At 39.3% G+C, this 15,027-nt stretch overlaps 1 protein-coding gene and 1 long non-coding RNA gene across 2 annotated transcripts in view; one reads left to right on the top strand and one right to left on the bottom strand.

Annotated features, from left to right (window-relative positions):
• Positions 1–14,865, bottom strand: part of LOC144206004 (uncharacterized) — a 27,841-nt gene extending 12,976 nt beyond the window's left edge. The window contains exon 1 of the long non-coding RNA XR_013328264.1: positions 14,325–14,865. This is a non-coding gene — a long non-coding RNA (uncharacterized LOC144206004). The remainder of the gene's footprint in view (positions 1–14,324) is intronic.
• The window catches only part of myt1lb (myelin transcription factor 1-like, b), an 89,968-nt gene continuing 81,095 nt past the window's right edge, over positions 6,155–15,027 (top strand). The window contains exons 1-6 of the mRNA XM_077730661.1: positions 6,155–6,239; positions 6,627–6,816; positions 7,456–7,604; positions 8,640–8,804; positions 14,362–14,478; positions 14,783–15,027. The gene's annotated coding sequence lies outside the window, so the exon portion shown is untranslated. The remainder of the gene's footprint in view (positions 6,240–6,626; positions 6,817–7,455; positions 7,605–8,639; positions 8,805–14,361; positions 14,479–14,782) is intronic.

Here is a 15,027-nt window from a genome sequence, read left to right as displayed (position 1 = left end):
TTCACATTAATTATGTTCAATCAAGCAATAAGAATGTTTTGCGCTCGTTCAAACCTAACTATATATAAATCTCATTTTGATTAATATATTTACACTAATGGACTGGAATCAAAAAGGTTCAGGAAATTTCTTTAACTGATTAGAAAAGTTGCAGTTTAAAACAGTTTAAAAAAACATTTAAAAGAATACAAGGGCTAAATGGTCACTGTTCTGAATGTTTGACGTGCCAAGCTCATTGATTAAACACTATGAATAATTTATTATACTATTTCTGAACAAAAAAATCAACCTTTTCCTTTGAAAACAAAACCCTTCTTAATAATCATGTTATCTTTCTCTCAAGTTAAGTCTTATTCGATTTAAAAATGCAATAATTATATAACTTTTAGTCTGAATGGGGTTTAATGTCGTATTCATTAAATACTCATAGAGGTGCAATCCTTTTTTTAATGGATTTTGCGTTCTTTAACTTGAATTTCTTTCGTGTCTTGGAACCAAACTTTACCATTGAGGCTTTCCTTAACCTGAATATATTTTGTAAGTAGAGGCATTTGTATATGATTACTCAGTAAACTGGTTTATGTTTATGTTGGGCACATTTATTTTTGCAATTAATGTCTGGATTCCAGCGCATCTTTTGTATTCTGTCGAGCTGCATGTGATGGAATCACACTAACCAGCGCGGCAAGCATTAGCTTGAGGAATCAAGAATTGATTTGATTGTATATTATTAATGCGCTGTAACTCAAGCCCAATAACATGCTTATGCCTTCCAAGGCTCTGAAATTTCCTTCCGCATGAGGAAAACTTTATTGATTGCCCTCAACAATCAATGCTGAACTTGATTTTACAACAGCCTCGGAGAGGGAAAGGCTTTTTTTTTTAGAGGGCGCAAGTCGAAGGAAAGCGGCTCAGCGAGGAAATAACTGGATTTTTCTCGTCTCCTTTGCAAAAAGACTTACTGCGAGGCCACAACCCGCAGTTCCTTGGGCGTCAGGATTGAGGCTAAAGCAGTGCAAAAGCCATTTTTTGTCATTTCTTTTTTATTTTTTGGTTGCAAAGAGAGATGGCGGACAACGGGCGGAGCAGAGTGATTGGCAATGTATGGTCAGGGGCTCTGGCAAACAGCAGATGAAAAGGGAGGAGGGTATTCAATCATACTAATGAGGGAGTAGAGAAAAGGGAAAACTAGACTGATAAAAGTGGATGCATCATGGCAGGTTTGGCAGTGGCGGGCAAAGCGCCAGCTTTTCTAGACACCTCCCCCCAAGCCCCCTTTTACAGCCCAGTACTCACACACGTACACACACATGCAGGCTCCCGAGAGCAGCCACACTCATTAGCGCCAAAGACCCGCTGTTGGACGGAGCTGAATCACCAGCTAAAAGCCACTCTTTGTTTCAGTCTTTGCTTCCCTTTCTCTCTCTCTCTCTGTGTGTCTCTCTCGCTCTTTCTCTTCAGCCAATTTAACCTTCCATTCTTTGTCTTTTGCACCCACATTTGCGTATCTCCCATTTTTTCTATACCTTGATAGTTTGAACCTCCCCCTTCTTTCCAATTTCCATCCTTCTTGACAATGTCAATCTTTCCTTCTCTACTTTGCATCTTTTCTTGTTCCCTTGCATGTCTTCTCCACACACAATCCCCCCTTCAATCCTAGCTCCCGCGTCAGAAGGATGATTTGGGGGATTAGGCCGGTGGCTGGGTTGTTGCTGTGTCAGTCTAACAGGCAGGGATCTGGACCAGTGCTCTACGCAAATCCCATCTTCCATGCTTTTCTGCCTGGCCACTGCAAAGGAAGGTCTTCCTTTCCTCCATCTTTCATCTCGCTAAGCCCCCTTCACTGTCTTGTCTTTCTCTACTTTCCTCCTTGTGGTGCTACCACATATTCCGACTTTTAAAAAATCACATCTACACTCACATTTTTACAAATATTTATAATAAAGATTCAGGAATTTATTTATTCAGAATACCTGCATGCTTAACATTGCATTATTCATGAACTTTACACCAGGTGGCGATAAGCCACCATTGTGTCTATAGTTGGGGCTTACTAACAGAAGTGAGGCACCACAAGTTGGACGGCAAACCGGAAAGGCAAAACCTAATTAAAAAAAAATCTGTGCAAATTATTGTATTGTAAAATTAGCCATGATCAGCTCGCTACTTCATTTTTTTACTGTAGAAAAAAAATACATTACTTTAGTCAAGTTCTAAAAGTCTCTGCCACAAGAGTCGCAAGAGGTTGTCTTGGGATTATATTTATGTGATAGAAATAATTTTGCTGTGGGTGTTTAATGTGCAGATTAAAATTCTATAGCACCCAAGAGAGAAACCAACAGAAAGAAAACAAGAGAGGACACAAAACTGCAGAGGAAAGAAGATGCACTTATGAGCAGAATGCATTAAGAGAAAATAAGTCCCGAGGATCCAAGTGTCTCATTTGGTGCTTCAAGTCAACGTTTGCCTGTTATCACTTTCATCCGAGAGGTCATTTCGGGCTTACCGTCAAAATCCCAAGAGATCGACAAACCCAAATTCAGTTTCCATCCTTCCTAGCAACAGTAAGTGCTCGCTACGCATAAATCTGCTAGGACGGAAACCCGAAAAACGGAACAGTTTGAAAACCCACAGGCGGCAAGAGTAAGAATGCTGACGGAAAGAGAAACAAAAAAACACTGTGGAAGTTGCCGTGGGATCAAATGGAGAATATCCATGCGATCTGGAGGTTGCTTGAGGCAACTTGAGCATGATGTCACCTAAGCCGATAATTAGCTGTACTGTTCTGGTCGTCAGCCAGTTTGGGGTGCATACATACCCTAACAATCATTCCCACTCAGATTCACAACTAGGGAAAAATGTAAGCCTATAAAGCACGTAAAAACAATGCCTTTGCAATCTCTAGTCAAAAAAACAACAATAACAACAACAAAATTGCATTTTGGTATTTAGTTTTTTTTTTAGCTAGGTCTACAATGTCTTCTGTGTCTTATGTCTGTCTTGCTACTGCAACCAAGAAATTTCCTGAATACAAGATGAAATAAAGTTCCTAGAACTGCAGACCTCCAGGTGATGGTGTCCCCCAAAAACATTCACTATCTTAAAGTGGATCAACCCACACACTTTTTATATCATGTAAATTCAATGTATGTGCACTTATTTCTGCACGGATAAACATAAGCCAAACGCATATACACAAGCTAAGAGGCCTGTTTACATGCCGATGCACTCGCACTTCATTATAAAGGAGGCTTTGGGCCATAACGGAGCTGTCGTTCCTCGCCATTGATCTTAAAAGGGCTCTGAATGCTCTTTGCATTCAAACATGCATTCGTAGTCAACGGTATTAAAGGAAAACACAGACCAATATCTATGAATTTCCAACAGGCTTTTCTCACCACTGGAGGTTTATTCATGCATATTTTAGTCTTATTTTGGTTCTTACCTTCACATACAGTCATTTCCCTTTGCCCCCACAAGTTATATTTAGGATGATCAATTAGCCTGGCATGCATATTTTGGGAAGTGGGAGGAAAAGTGATTACCCAAGGAAAACCCATCCATGCAAGGGGGGAAAAGGCGGATGGAATGTGTATTGTCTAAAATGACTTGATCCAAAAGACTTGGATTTTGTATCACACAGTACTTTGTGTGCCTGGTTTGGGTTTGAGAGAAGGAAGGACCTGGATCATATTTTGCATTCTGTTTGATGCTCTGTGTGCAGAATCCTGCAGGCTGTGTCAGATCACAAGGGAGGACCACACACACACACACACACACACACACACACACACACACACATACACACACACACACATGCATGAGTAGTGTGCGAGCGCCACTCGTTCACACGTTTGGAGAGAAGCACTCTTGTAGAACTTCCCCATGTCAACCCATGACAATGCAGGAATGTTTGATGCATGTCATTTAAGATCACCCATTTGAAATCAATATTGCTGCCATTGCAGAAAACATCCTCAAAGATGAGTGTGTTTTTGATTGATTTTTCTAAAGAGATTATTTAAGGTGCTGAATGTTTTTGGTATGCAATTCCATCTTGCTTTCACTTGTTGCGGGTCATTTAACAGGTCATACAAATTCTTATAACCCTTAGTAAGCCTAAATGTAAAAAAAAACAATGTGTGATTTTAACTTATATAGTTGGTTTAAGTATACTTAAGTCGACAAAAACTACAACCCTAATTTCATGGAAACCAGGTACTACATGAGCATTATAAAAAGAGGCGAAAAGTGAATTTTCTTTATTAAAAAACAATCATCATTTTCACTTGTATGCATCTAAAAATTCCAGAATGTTTACATTTAATGCATTGGCTGCCATTCACACTCATAGACATCCCATTCATTTGGGTGGCCTTCACTGCCGGTCTCAATGGACATCTATCGCCGTCAATCAGAAGACAAAATAACGTATAATGAAGAAAAATAGACATTTTCTAGATGAGAATCTGCTCCAAAAGTCCTGCTCCCTCCCCCAGGCCTTCACGTGACATACATAGCATGGCACACTGCAAGGAGAAAAGCTTTTCCAAATGATGGGTCTACGCACGCAGCGTCTCTGACCTTGGCTGAACTTGCGAGTGCCTGACTCCAGCTGCGCAACCATTAAAGAGCTCCACAACAGACGCCGCCCACTGCGGAGAGCCATGGGTCACAATCTATACTTGCGCACATTCTCTTTCTCACACACACGCAAACATGCTTATTGCCACTCAAGACAAAGCAGCACGGACTAAGTCCGCACATAATGGATTTCCGGTTTTATATATACATATATATATATTTGTTCAAGCCATGCATTTCTGTATGTTAAGCAGCACAATGGGTAAGTGGTTAGTGAAATGGCCTCACAGTTCTGATATCGGGCGTACAGTCACAGGTTCAGACCTTCCTATGTCGTCCCCAAAACATCCGTGGTAGGCTAAACACTCAAAATTTGTGTCCTCTTGGATTGATATTTTGTCTCACCAAAATTTTAAAAACCAAATGCTTAAATTGATCACATTATTTTTATACTCCTGGATTATTTTGTTGCCCGTAAGCCTTCACTTCTTTACTGCCATTGTCAAAGATAGGCGTCCAATCCAATTTATGGGCCAGTGAATGATCTTTTTTGGTCATGGGAGAAAAATATGTTATGCATACTCGTTAGTGTTGTCAACCTTGTACAAAAATTCAATAAGGATAATAGAAAAGCAAAACTACTAAAGATTATATATTATACCATACATTTCGACATTCTCAAGTCAAAAATTGCATTTGTTATTAGTATTTAGTTTAATACCCTCATCCGTACCATACTGACTACAACAGTGCTTATTGTTACATAACCTGCGGTTTTAAATTTGCCAAAATATGTTAAACACAATGTTAGAAATACCTCTACTCCACAAATAATCAGATAGTATTTGTAAATCTGCCTGATTCCAGACTCAAACAGAGCTAATTGGTAGATAAAATAGAGGATGAAAAAAAAAATGCTAGTCTGAAAACAGCATTCCAGCATCACACAGAAGCATCCGTTATCAACGTTACTGCAGAGAGCCGCTGTGGGCGGCTGGCTCGCTTCTGGTCCTGACAGGAAAAGAGGAAGGCTAATTTTGTCTGTCTGCAGCGGACCCACTGGGGCACAACACTAGCCTGCTGCAGACGCCATCTCACAGCAAGCCACCCCTCTTTGTGTAAGCTGCTCAAGTCCCACACCAAAACCATCATTAAAGTGTTCTGGCTGATCACACGCTTTAATTGGACCTTACCACTGACCCGGGCAAAAATGGCGCCTTGTTAGCTCAGCTGCAGAACTACTGTAAGTGAACACACAAACAAACAAGCAAACAATTGGGAATGAAAACAAACTACGCCAGCATTCGACTCAAGTACATAAAAAAAATAAAACAAATAAAAAGAAACCATGGTCGGCCTGCAAACACATTGATAGTGTAACATTGTATTTGGTGGTAGTACATAGATTTTCACAATGCAAAAATGATATTGCATACCATTGCAACATAATGCTTATAAGTATGTATTATGTACAATTGTAATGTTTGGGGGAAAAAAATCAAGAAAAAATGTACTACTAATAATAGTATTCATTATTCAATTCGTTTCTGTACTGCTTCTCTTCACAAAGGTTCTAGGGGGTGCTGGAGCCTATCGCAGTCAACTATGGGCAGCAAGCTGGATACACCCTAAATTCATGGATAGCCAATCACAAGGTACAAGACACTCTAAATTATTCCTTTCTATAAAACTGTTTAATTTTTTTTTAGAAGAATACAAGGGCTAAATGGTCACTACTATGAATGTTTGACGTATCAGGCTCATTAATTAAATACAATATGAATAATTGGTGGTTGTGAAGTGTACTGGAGTTCCTGGAGAAAACTTACCCAGGCCCAGGAGAACATACAAACTCCACACAAGCAGTTGTGTTAATCTATGGGCCTTCACTGCTAATGATAATACAGTAAGAACAAATGGGGGGAATTTATTTTGTTTCTAAAGCCATTATAGGGTAAAAAAAAAACAACAACAGTTTTATTGCTTTCACAATTTTTGATAGCGAGAAGCCCAATGGCTAACCTGTACATCTACCTTGATAGTTGCACAGTGGGCCGTCTTGCCAAAATCCACACCTCATCTTCACATATCTACTTGGACCCCCTGCAACTGCAACATTGAAGGAGTGGAAGAGATGGCGGAACGCAGCAGGAGATGAAAATAAGTGGGAGGAGCAAGGAGGAACACAAGTGAGGAGGAAAGAGGCTATGATTGCCAGCCAGCATGCAGCCGGTAATTAGCCTACTATGTTGCGTTCACTCTCACAGCCGTTTGCACCTTCCTCTCCCTTGCAGGCTGCTAAAAGTTATTACAAATTTGGAAGGAGAAAAAAAAAGGCCGCCGATACCACCACATAATGGTAAAAAATAATTGTTTATACATATATATATATATATATATATATATATATATATATATATATATATATATATATATATATATATATATATATATATATATATATATATATATATATATATATATATATATATATATATATATATATATATATATATATATATATATATATATATATATATATATATATATATATATATATATATATATATATATATATATATATATATATATATATATATATATATATATATATATATAAAATTTCACAAATACAGGCTGAAATAAAGTTCTATATATAAATCTAATATATATGTACTTATGTATGTATATATATAATTCACAGTTGAGTTATTTATGTGTGTGTATATATATATATATATATATTTTATAGTTTAGTTATTATTTATATAATATATATTTTTCTGTGCACAGTAGGTGCAACTATTTGATTGAGATGGCCTTTCTTTTAATTTTATTACTATTTATTTTTTTACAATCCCATTGCTGTAGATGCCAGCATTGTTATGCAGAAAGTCCAGCCCAGCACAGACAGTTCAACCAATGAGGTTTCTGCTCAAACAACATCACCTGACTTCAATCAACAACATTGTCGAATTGTTTGGTGAAATTACAAAGGAAATCCAACAGAAATGATAAAGGTGAGCTAAAGTTCCTGTTTACCTCACTTTGAAAGCATTGCATTACCACATATTGTGTGTATTTATTTAGTTTTAAATGGCCACAAGGCCTACAATTTAACAGAAATAAATGCATTTGATATCTTGGCAAAAACTGTAGTAGAGAGAATGTTTACCAATCACATGTGCTCTGTGTGTATTCATTTTGTTTTGAATGGCCACAATGCCTACAATTTGACTAAACTAAAGCAGTTAATATCTGTATCTGTAGCACAGAGAATCTTTACCAATTAGATGTGCTGTATAACAAGAAAAGAGAGTGAAATAATGGAGGGGATAGTGATATCTGCCTACTATAACTACCATCTAGTCATAAGCACACATTGTAATATACATAATGTTTTGCCCTACATTAAAATGGACATCCTTCCTTATCTGAAAGGGGGACTAAATCTCAAATTAGACCATAATTATTTGTATATGCAACTTTATCAGTGATAAAGCCCCTTCACTTTCAGTTGAAATCCTCTCATCAGCTTGCATTTGTTGTTTTGCAGATGAAAAGTGTGTGTATGTGTGTGTGTGTGTAACTGCAGTCTTTCCCATTACATCCATTATTCACATCTGGCTAAAAACAGCCATGCTTCAAAAATACTTGACTATCATGCTGTGTCTCCTCTCCTTTTGAAACATTGATTAATAATAAAGGCTCAATAACATGTCAGACAGGCCATTAATGAATCTTTGTTTCAATTTTTGATACGGACAATGACTCAAATATTATTGTTGACCTTGCAAAATGAACAACATTGAAGGGTTAACTCCCAACCACGCTCAATAGCGCTCGTTCTCTCGCTCTCTCATCATCTCACTGACTCACACTCTTAAGGCTTCTCTACAGAGGAATGTGTCCTCTCCTGCTGCCTTCTCTCCTCCCACTTGTTCACCACCCAATTCTATCTCTCTCCGGCCCCTCACTCATTTTTATTACTGTCACAGGAGCCTTTCTCTCACTCTCTTGCTACCTCTTCCCTCCGTCTGTGTGTTTATGAGCAGGGCTATATTGAGAGCGTCTGGCTGGCTGGCAGACACGGAGGAAGAGAGAGGGGGCCAGAGTGCACTGCATGCAGGAGGAAGAAGAGTGATGGACAAGCAATGAGCGATGAGACTGACAAAGGGAGAAAAGGCCACATGATACCTCAGTTATTATGCAAAAAGGCGGTATGTACTCGTTTGATCTCAAAGTTGCCGTTTCTAATTCAAATTGATGGTAGCCAGTCAACTGTGATAAGCAAATGTGTCATTATATGAAAGACAAACACTCGCAATCTCTCATGCACACTCCACAACTAAATTGTTGGGACCCCCTGGTGGGAAAAAAATGCCTGCAGCAATTACTTGAAAGAAAAAAAAAGGAGCTTGAAAACATCTTGCCATCAAATGTATCATTTATTCATTCCTAATTAATGGAATCATTCCAAATTTCGTGAGTGCCAACAAAAAGGAAATTGAATGCAAAACAGTATATTTAGGAAATGGATGAATACAAAGATGGTCAACTTTGCTTTTGGGATTGTCTTGAATTTAGGGAAAGGTTGGTCATGGTGAGAGCTGTACGTGCAATGAAAAATATGTTTTAAAAAGAGTGTTAGTATTTTTAGTGTTTGAAAAAGGTCCTTAAAACTGTCTATTTCCAACACATTTCCCATGAAAAAGTGCACTTGTTGGGGAATTGTCAAACCGTAAAATTCCATAATTCCTACAAAATAGCAATATATAATAACATTTAGTAAGTATTTTGGCAGCCAGTCAGTTAGCACCATAATTATATACTATACATATATTGATATATAGAGATACACTCCAAAGAACTTTTTCTTTCATGTCAGTAGTTGATGTTAATACAGTTTTGTACAAATATCGAATCCTTTGAACACACCCACGATAGCTTTTTATACCCATGATAGCTTTTTATACTTCTTGTAATTCCCAATTAACTCTTAGATTATTAGTTAATGACATGAAAATCCACCAATTCCAGTCACAAATGTACCCATTTTCCGATTAATCCCGAGAGAATAAGTCTTAATTTATCTGCGTTACTTCTATAGACCAATCGATTTGTGCAAAAACGGTTAAGTATTGAGCAAAATGGCACAACCTTCCTCCGTGCTCGACAGAGTCAACTAAACTTTGAGCGCGACGGCATCACCCCACTTGCCCCGTCCCATCACGGAACGGTTTGACTCGTAGGACTGACAACCTTATTATGCGGCACACTTATTATTGATATTACGCCGCAGAGGCACGGTTGCCATGGTCACAGAGCGAGAGACATTTAATTTTCTCTCCTCCATCATCATTATCTATGGGGCCATCTGTTGTGGAAAATGAATTCAGCCTCATTTGCATGACTGATAAGCACATTCTTTATCTGTCCCACAGAAGGTCATATGCCATGGATTTGGGGGGGGGGGGTGTAAAAAAAAGTGTGTGAAAGCATGCAAGGATCTATGAATAAGGTACCTAAGATCAGAGGGGGTTTGTGCGTGGGTATGCGCCTGTGTAGGTGTGTATCGACGCTTGAATATGTGCGTGTGCCTGCATAATCCATCAACATGTAATGTTTATGTATGCCCTCTTGTTTATACTCATGCCATGCCTTTGTTCTCATTTGGATGCTTTTGAATTTGCATAAGCACGTTTGCGTGTGGGTACTTTTCCGATGGTGCACAGTGAATAGATTGACTCCCTCAATTACTATGTGCACGCCTATTGGCTTGGATATCAAATATACATTGTTTAAAAAGACCTATAGGGCTAATGGCTGATTTAAGAGGACAAATATAAGGAATTTCCCCATCGTGTCTCATAGTCACCTGATTTTGAGAAAATGCTGATGTTAAAAAGTGTTACATTTCTTTTTTTCCATCCAATTTGATTAGGGTTATTGAAAAATGTTGACCTAAAAAAGGGGAGATTTTACTGAAGCAGAATATAAGAGACATTACAATTGATTTTGGAATCATTTTTGACAAGATTTAGTCATTTAAATAGTATGGGAAATTGGTGAGACATTAAGTAAGGTCACCTGATTCATCCCTGTCAAATGAAGTCAGCAAAGTTTCGATTATTGGAGGTCTCGAAAGATCCTGCTGACCAATTGTCCTATGGTGTCCTTGTATGTTAAACATGATTGATATTTCAGATCAAAATTCGCCTTTTGTGCGTTCAAGGAATTGGATTCAAATTATACTCGCTCAAAAAGCAAACTCCAACTGTTTTCTGGCTTCAAAAGATGGTTTATTGGTGAACATAGATAGCTTTTGGTCATTTACAGTACATACTTTGAGAATAGTTATCGGGTTGCTAGGGTAAGACGGACATCTCCGGCAGGTATCGAACATTGTAAACTTTTCTTCCAAGTCGTTCATCCTAACAGAAACAACTAGGAATTTTGGCGATAAATTGCCACCATAGTAGTAAAAGCTCTTGTAGCTTCCACAACTTTTTTTTCCTCTTCCTCCCCGTGGCACAATACTGCCTCCATGGGTCAGTCCATGTCTGATAGCAGACTTGTGGCTCTGGGTCGAGACTCTTGATTGTCGATAGAGATATTGTTAAGTGGGTGGTGTTCTGCAAGATTTTCTTCTGAATTCTTGTTGCAGCCCACGCACTATGCCTATTGTTCAATCCCATTTTAAGTTACTAGAGGCTAGTTGGTAACTTTGTTTGACATTTTGGAGTTGGTGAAAACTGCGCAGTGGATCTGTAATTGCATGTTTCTACACTCTGTCAGGCTATTTTACGAATGGAGTTCATTATTCCCTGTAAACTTTCACCAACTATGTGGGAAAAATACTCCTAAATGTGCAACAAAACATGTTCAATCGTTGATATTAGTAATACATTTATTGACCAATGGTATGATTGATTAAGATTCCTTAAATTAGCATCCTTCGTCATTAACCTGTACCTTGCAAAACTAATTTTACCACCAGTATATAATAGAAATAAAACTATAACACATTAACTCCGACTTGTATTAAGTTTTCAAACTATAATTGAAGTTTAAAAAAATATTTGAATTGGAATCTGGCCATCAAATTATGAATTAGAACTCCTCATTCCTGGTTAAAACCTCCCTAAAAAATGAAAGATCCACCATTTGGAAAAAGCCATGATAATTAATGATACATGACAAATTCCTAGAGTAGACTATTTTTAAGTTGCCTCTTCTTGACTCTATTATGTCACAAGGTTAAAAAGTGAGAGTGAAGAGCTTCTTTTTAGGGTTCGAATCACATGAAGAGAAGTGCCTTCCCACTCGGGTTGCTCTTCACAATGACAGCATTCCATTGTGATGGCAGTAATATATTAATCCAATCAATTCCTGTGTGTGTGCACACTATCACATTTGTCATTCAAATCCACACACACATACACATACACATCCAAGACTCATGGAAGGGAAAGTTAACGTAAGGTGAAAAGCTCGTTATCCCTCTTCTCTCTTAGTCCCACCCAACGCAGCTCCCTTAAGGTTTTGACTCTTTCCGCTTTGCCTTTTCTCCCAGCAGCTCATCTCCCTCAGTCCCAGTGAACAACAAGTCTTCACCTTCTCCCACGCTATCATCTCCAGTCCCAGATAGCACTTTCTCCTCCTCCTCTCCGGCAACTTGCTCTTTACTCTGAGAACATCCACATATCTAACCTCAATAACATCTCTTTCCCTCTGCACCCCCCCCCCCCCCCCTCCTGCAGCTATCTCATCCTTCATTTTCTCTCCACTCTTGGAACAACAGTGTGCACTATGCATACATAAACTGTGAAATAGACTAAACTTGTCTCACTTAAATATGTTTTTTTTTTTTAAAGCCACGGAAAAAGAAATCACATTTCACACTAACATGTAGGGCTCATTTTTTGCGCTCTAGCCTAAAGAGGAGCACATCTTCATTTTCATATCGTTGTAAAGTTGGCTGCTGCACTTTTTTGGGGAATCTGGCTTTCTTCTACTATAGATAAGTGATGTCCTTGAAGAAAGGAATTGATGGAGAAACCCACAAAAAGCAGATACTTTGAACTGCTAAGTGGTCTAATGTGATTTAGGGGAATTTGATTGGTGCAGAGATATTTTGAGTTTTGTAGATGTCCGTTAATGTCATTCGTAGGCATTGTTTTTGAAACCCATTTGACTTATTATGCTAGTTTTTAAACATTCCAATGGCTGGCACACGGCCAAAGGATCAGCAATGCATAAAATATGTGTTATTAGTAGTTTTATTAATGCATTTGATTTGAATTAGCCACATCTACATTTTCAAGGATTTCCTTAGATTTTTGTACTGAGCTGTTGAATTGAACTGGTCTTAATTGCATAGTTTTTTTATGGACATGCTTCAGCCTTTGTTTATTAGTTTAACAATGAATTAATTGTGCTGAATTGGCGTTAACATAGCTAAACAAGAAGTGGAATTTACTAATACACGATCGGATGCCTAGAGGCTGTCTGTGTCCCAAACCACTAGAGTAGTTATCATGTCTTCCTCAACCGCCTGGCAGAATTGTTGCAAATAGCTGTTTGTTTTTGTTCTGTTAAAAAAAAAATACAGTGCATTCCATTTCATTGGATTTTTTTAAATCTTGAGGAAGATCAAAAGAAAGTACATGTTGATTGGTATGATGTTCTCAACATCTTACAATAGAAACAATACCCACTGCTTTCTCCTAAAATAGAAAACAATATCAACTCCCAAAATGCGACTACACTAAACTCCCACATAGGACATTAAAACGAAAAAGAAAACGGAACTCCCATTTTCCGCGTCGAAGCAACTGCACATGTTAAGAAAAGTAAATAGATAAGAACTCTCACAAATAAATCCACCATGCACACAACAATCCTGGCGGTTGAATCCATTGGTTTGCACAAGCTTTTTGTTCCCAAATCCAGGAATTTCCAAAGCTTTCAATGAAAGTGTGGTTTGAGTTTTACTACAGCGTGTTTGCACAATACAACTGCAGCCTTTCCCCAAACTAATTTATCATGTCCTCTTTATTCAGCCTGCCGAAACTGGGTAAGAAAGCATCAATGATTAGCAAGATGCTACTCAGTGTTCATCTCAATTAAGTGCAGCAAATGCTTGAAAAATAATCACAATATGCAATAGCCCCATTAAGGACACGGCAAAATGTATTAAATGCATTTCACATAAGAACCACCATCATCACCATCATCTCTTGTCTGCTACTCCCTACCTCCCTCCATCCCTCCCTCCCTCACTCCCTCCATCCCTTCCCTACATCCCTCCTCCCCCCCATCTCAGGGCCCGTGGGAAGAGCAGACTCCGGTAGCAGACAGTCTGCAGCCCTAAATATATGTATAAGAGGGAGAAGGGAGGGCACATTAGCAGCCAGAGGAGCAAGAGAGAGCGAATGGAGGGATGGAAGAAAGGAGGGAGGGAGAAGATACCGTGTTGGAGGACATACATTGCACAGTGTACAGAGAGAGCCACATCCACAGAACAAGGGAGGGAGAGGGAAGCGAAGCAGAGAGGGAGCATTTGGGGTTTCAACTCACATCCCTCCTCTTCCTCCACCTCCTCCTCCTCAGAGAAAACACATGCTCGCACACGCACTCGCTTCCTGACGCACACGAGCAGAGCCGCACACACACACACAAAAACATACACACACTCACACACACATACACCCAGGCAGAATTGCTTTAGGGTATACCAGGCATCTTTGGCAATCCTTCCCTTTGTTGTTTCAGCTATTGGTTAGTCTGGGCAGCAGTGTGGCGTGTGCCTCTATCGCTGAGGAGGGGGTTTGTGTTTGTGGAGTCTACCAGGCAGTGGATGGAAGGATGCGGCTAACCGGAGTAAGTCGGGTAAGTCCCTTCCTTCCTTCCTTCCTTCCTTGCTTCCTTCCTTCCTTCCTTCCTTGCTTCTTCCTCCATTCTTTTCCTGCCTTTTCTTTAACGCTGGCTCACCTCCATGCACATTGGCTATGTGAAGCTCTCATCTTTCTCTTCGCCAGCCTGACTGACACCGTCTCCTCCCAAATGCGCTCTCTCCATCCCAGCTTCCCTTTCACTCTTCTCTCTCTCTCTCTTTCTCTCTCTCGCTTGCTCTCTCTCTCTCTCTCTCCAGGCTGTGCCTCATTGGCGTGTCCCGATTCCCTTTTTCCATTAGGCTCCAGGCCCATTGGTTGCCAGCCTTCCAAGCATTATCTCCACTCGTCCATCCCTCTGTCATCCTGTCTCCGTCTCTCCACTCTGCCTCCTCACATTCCAAGTCCTCAGTGAAGTCGTGAAAATGAGTTTGCATGCTATGCGGGAGCAGAAGTTTGCAGTGAGCACATGAATTGGGGGACAAGTCAAGGGAAGGCTCTCGGAATCCAGAGGAAGCACAAAAAAGTTGACAGAAGACTGCACCCG

This window comes from Stigmatopora nigra, chromosome 13 (assembly GCF_051989575.1).
Source record: "Stigmatopora nigra isolate UIUO_SnigA chromosome 13, RoL_Snig_1.1, whole genome shotgun sequence".
Lineage (NCBI taxonomy): Eukaryota > Metazoa > Chordata > Actinopteri > Syngnathiformes > Syngnathidae > Stigmatopora > Stigmatopora nigra.
This window is presented reverse-complemented; position numbering and strand designations above follow the sequence as displayed.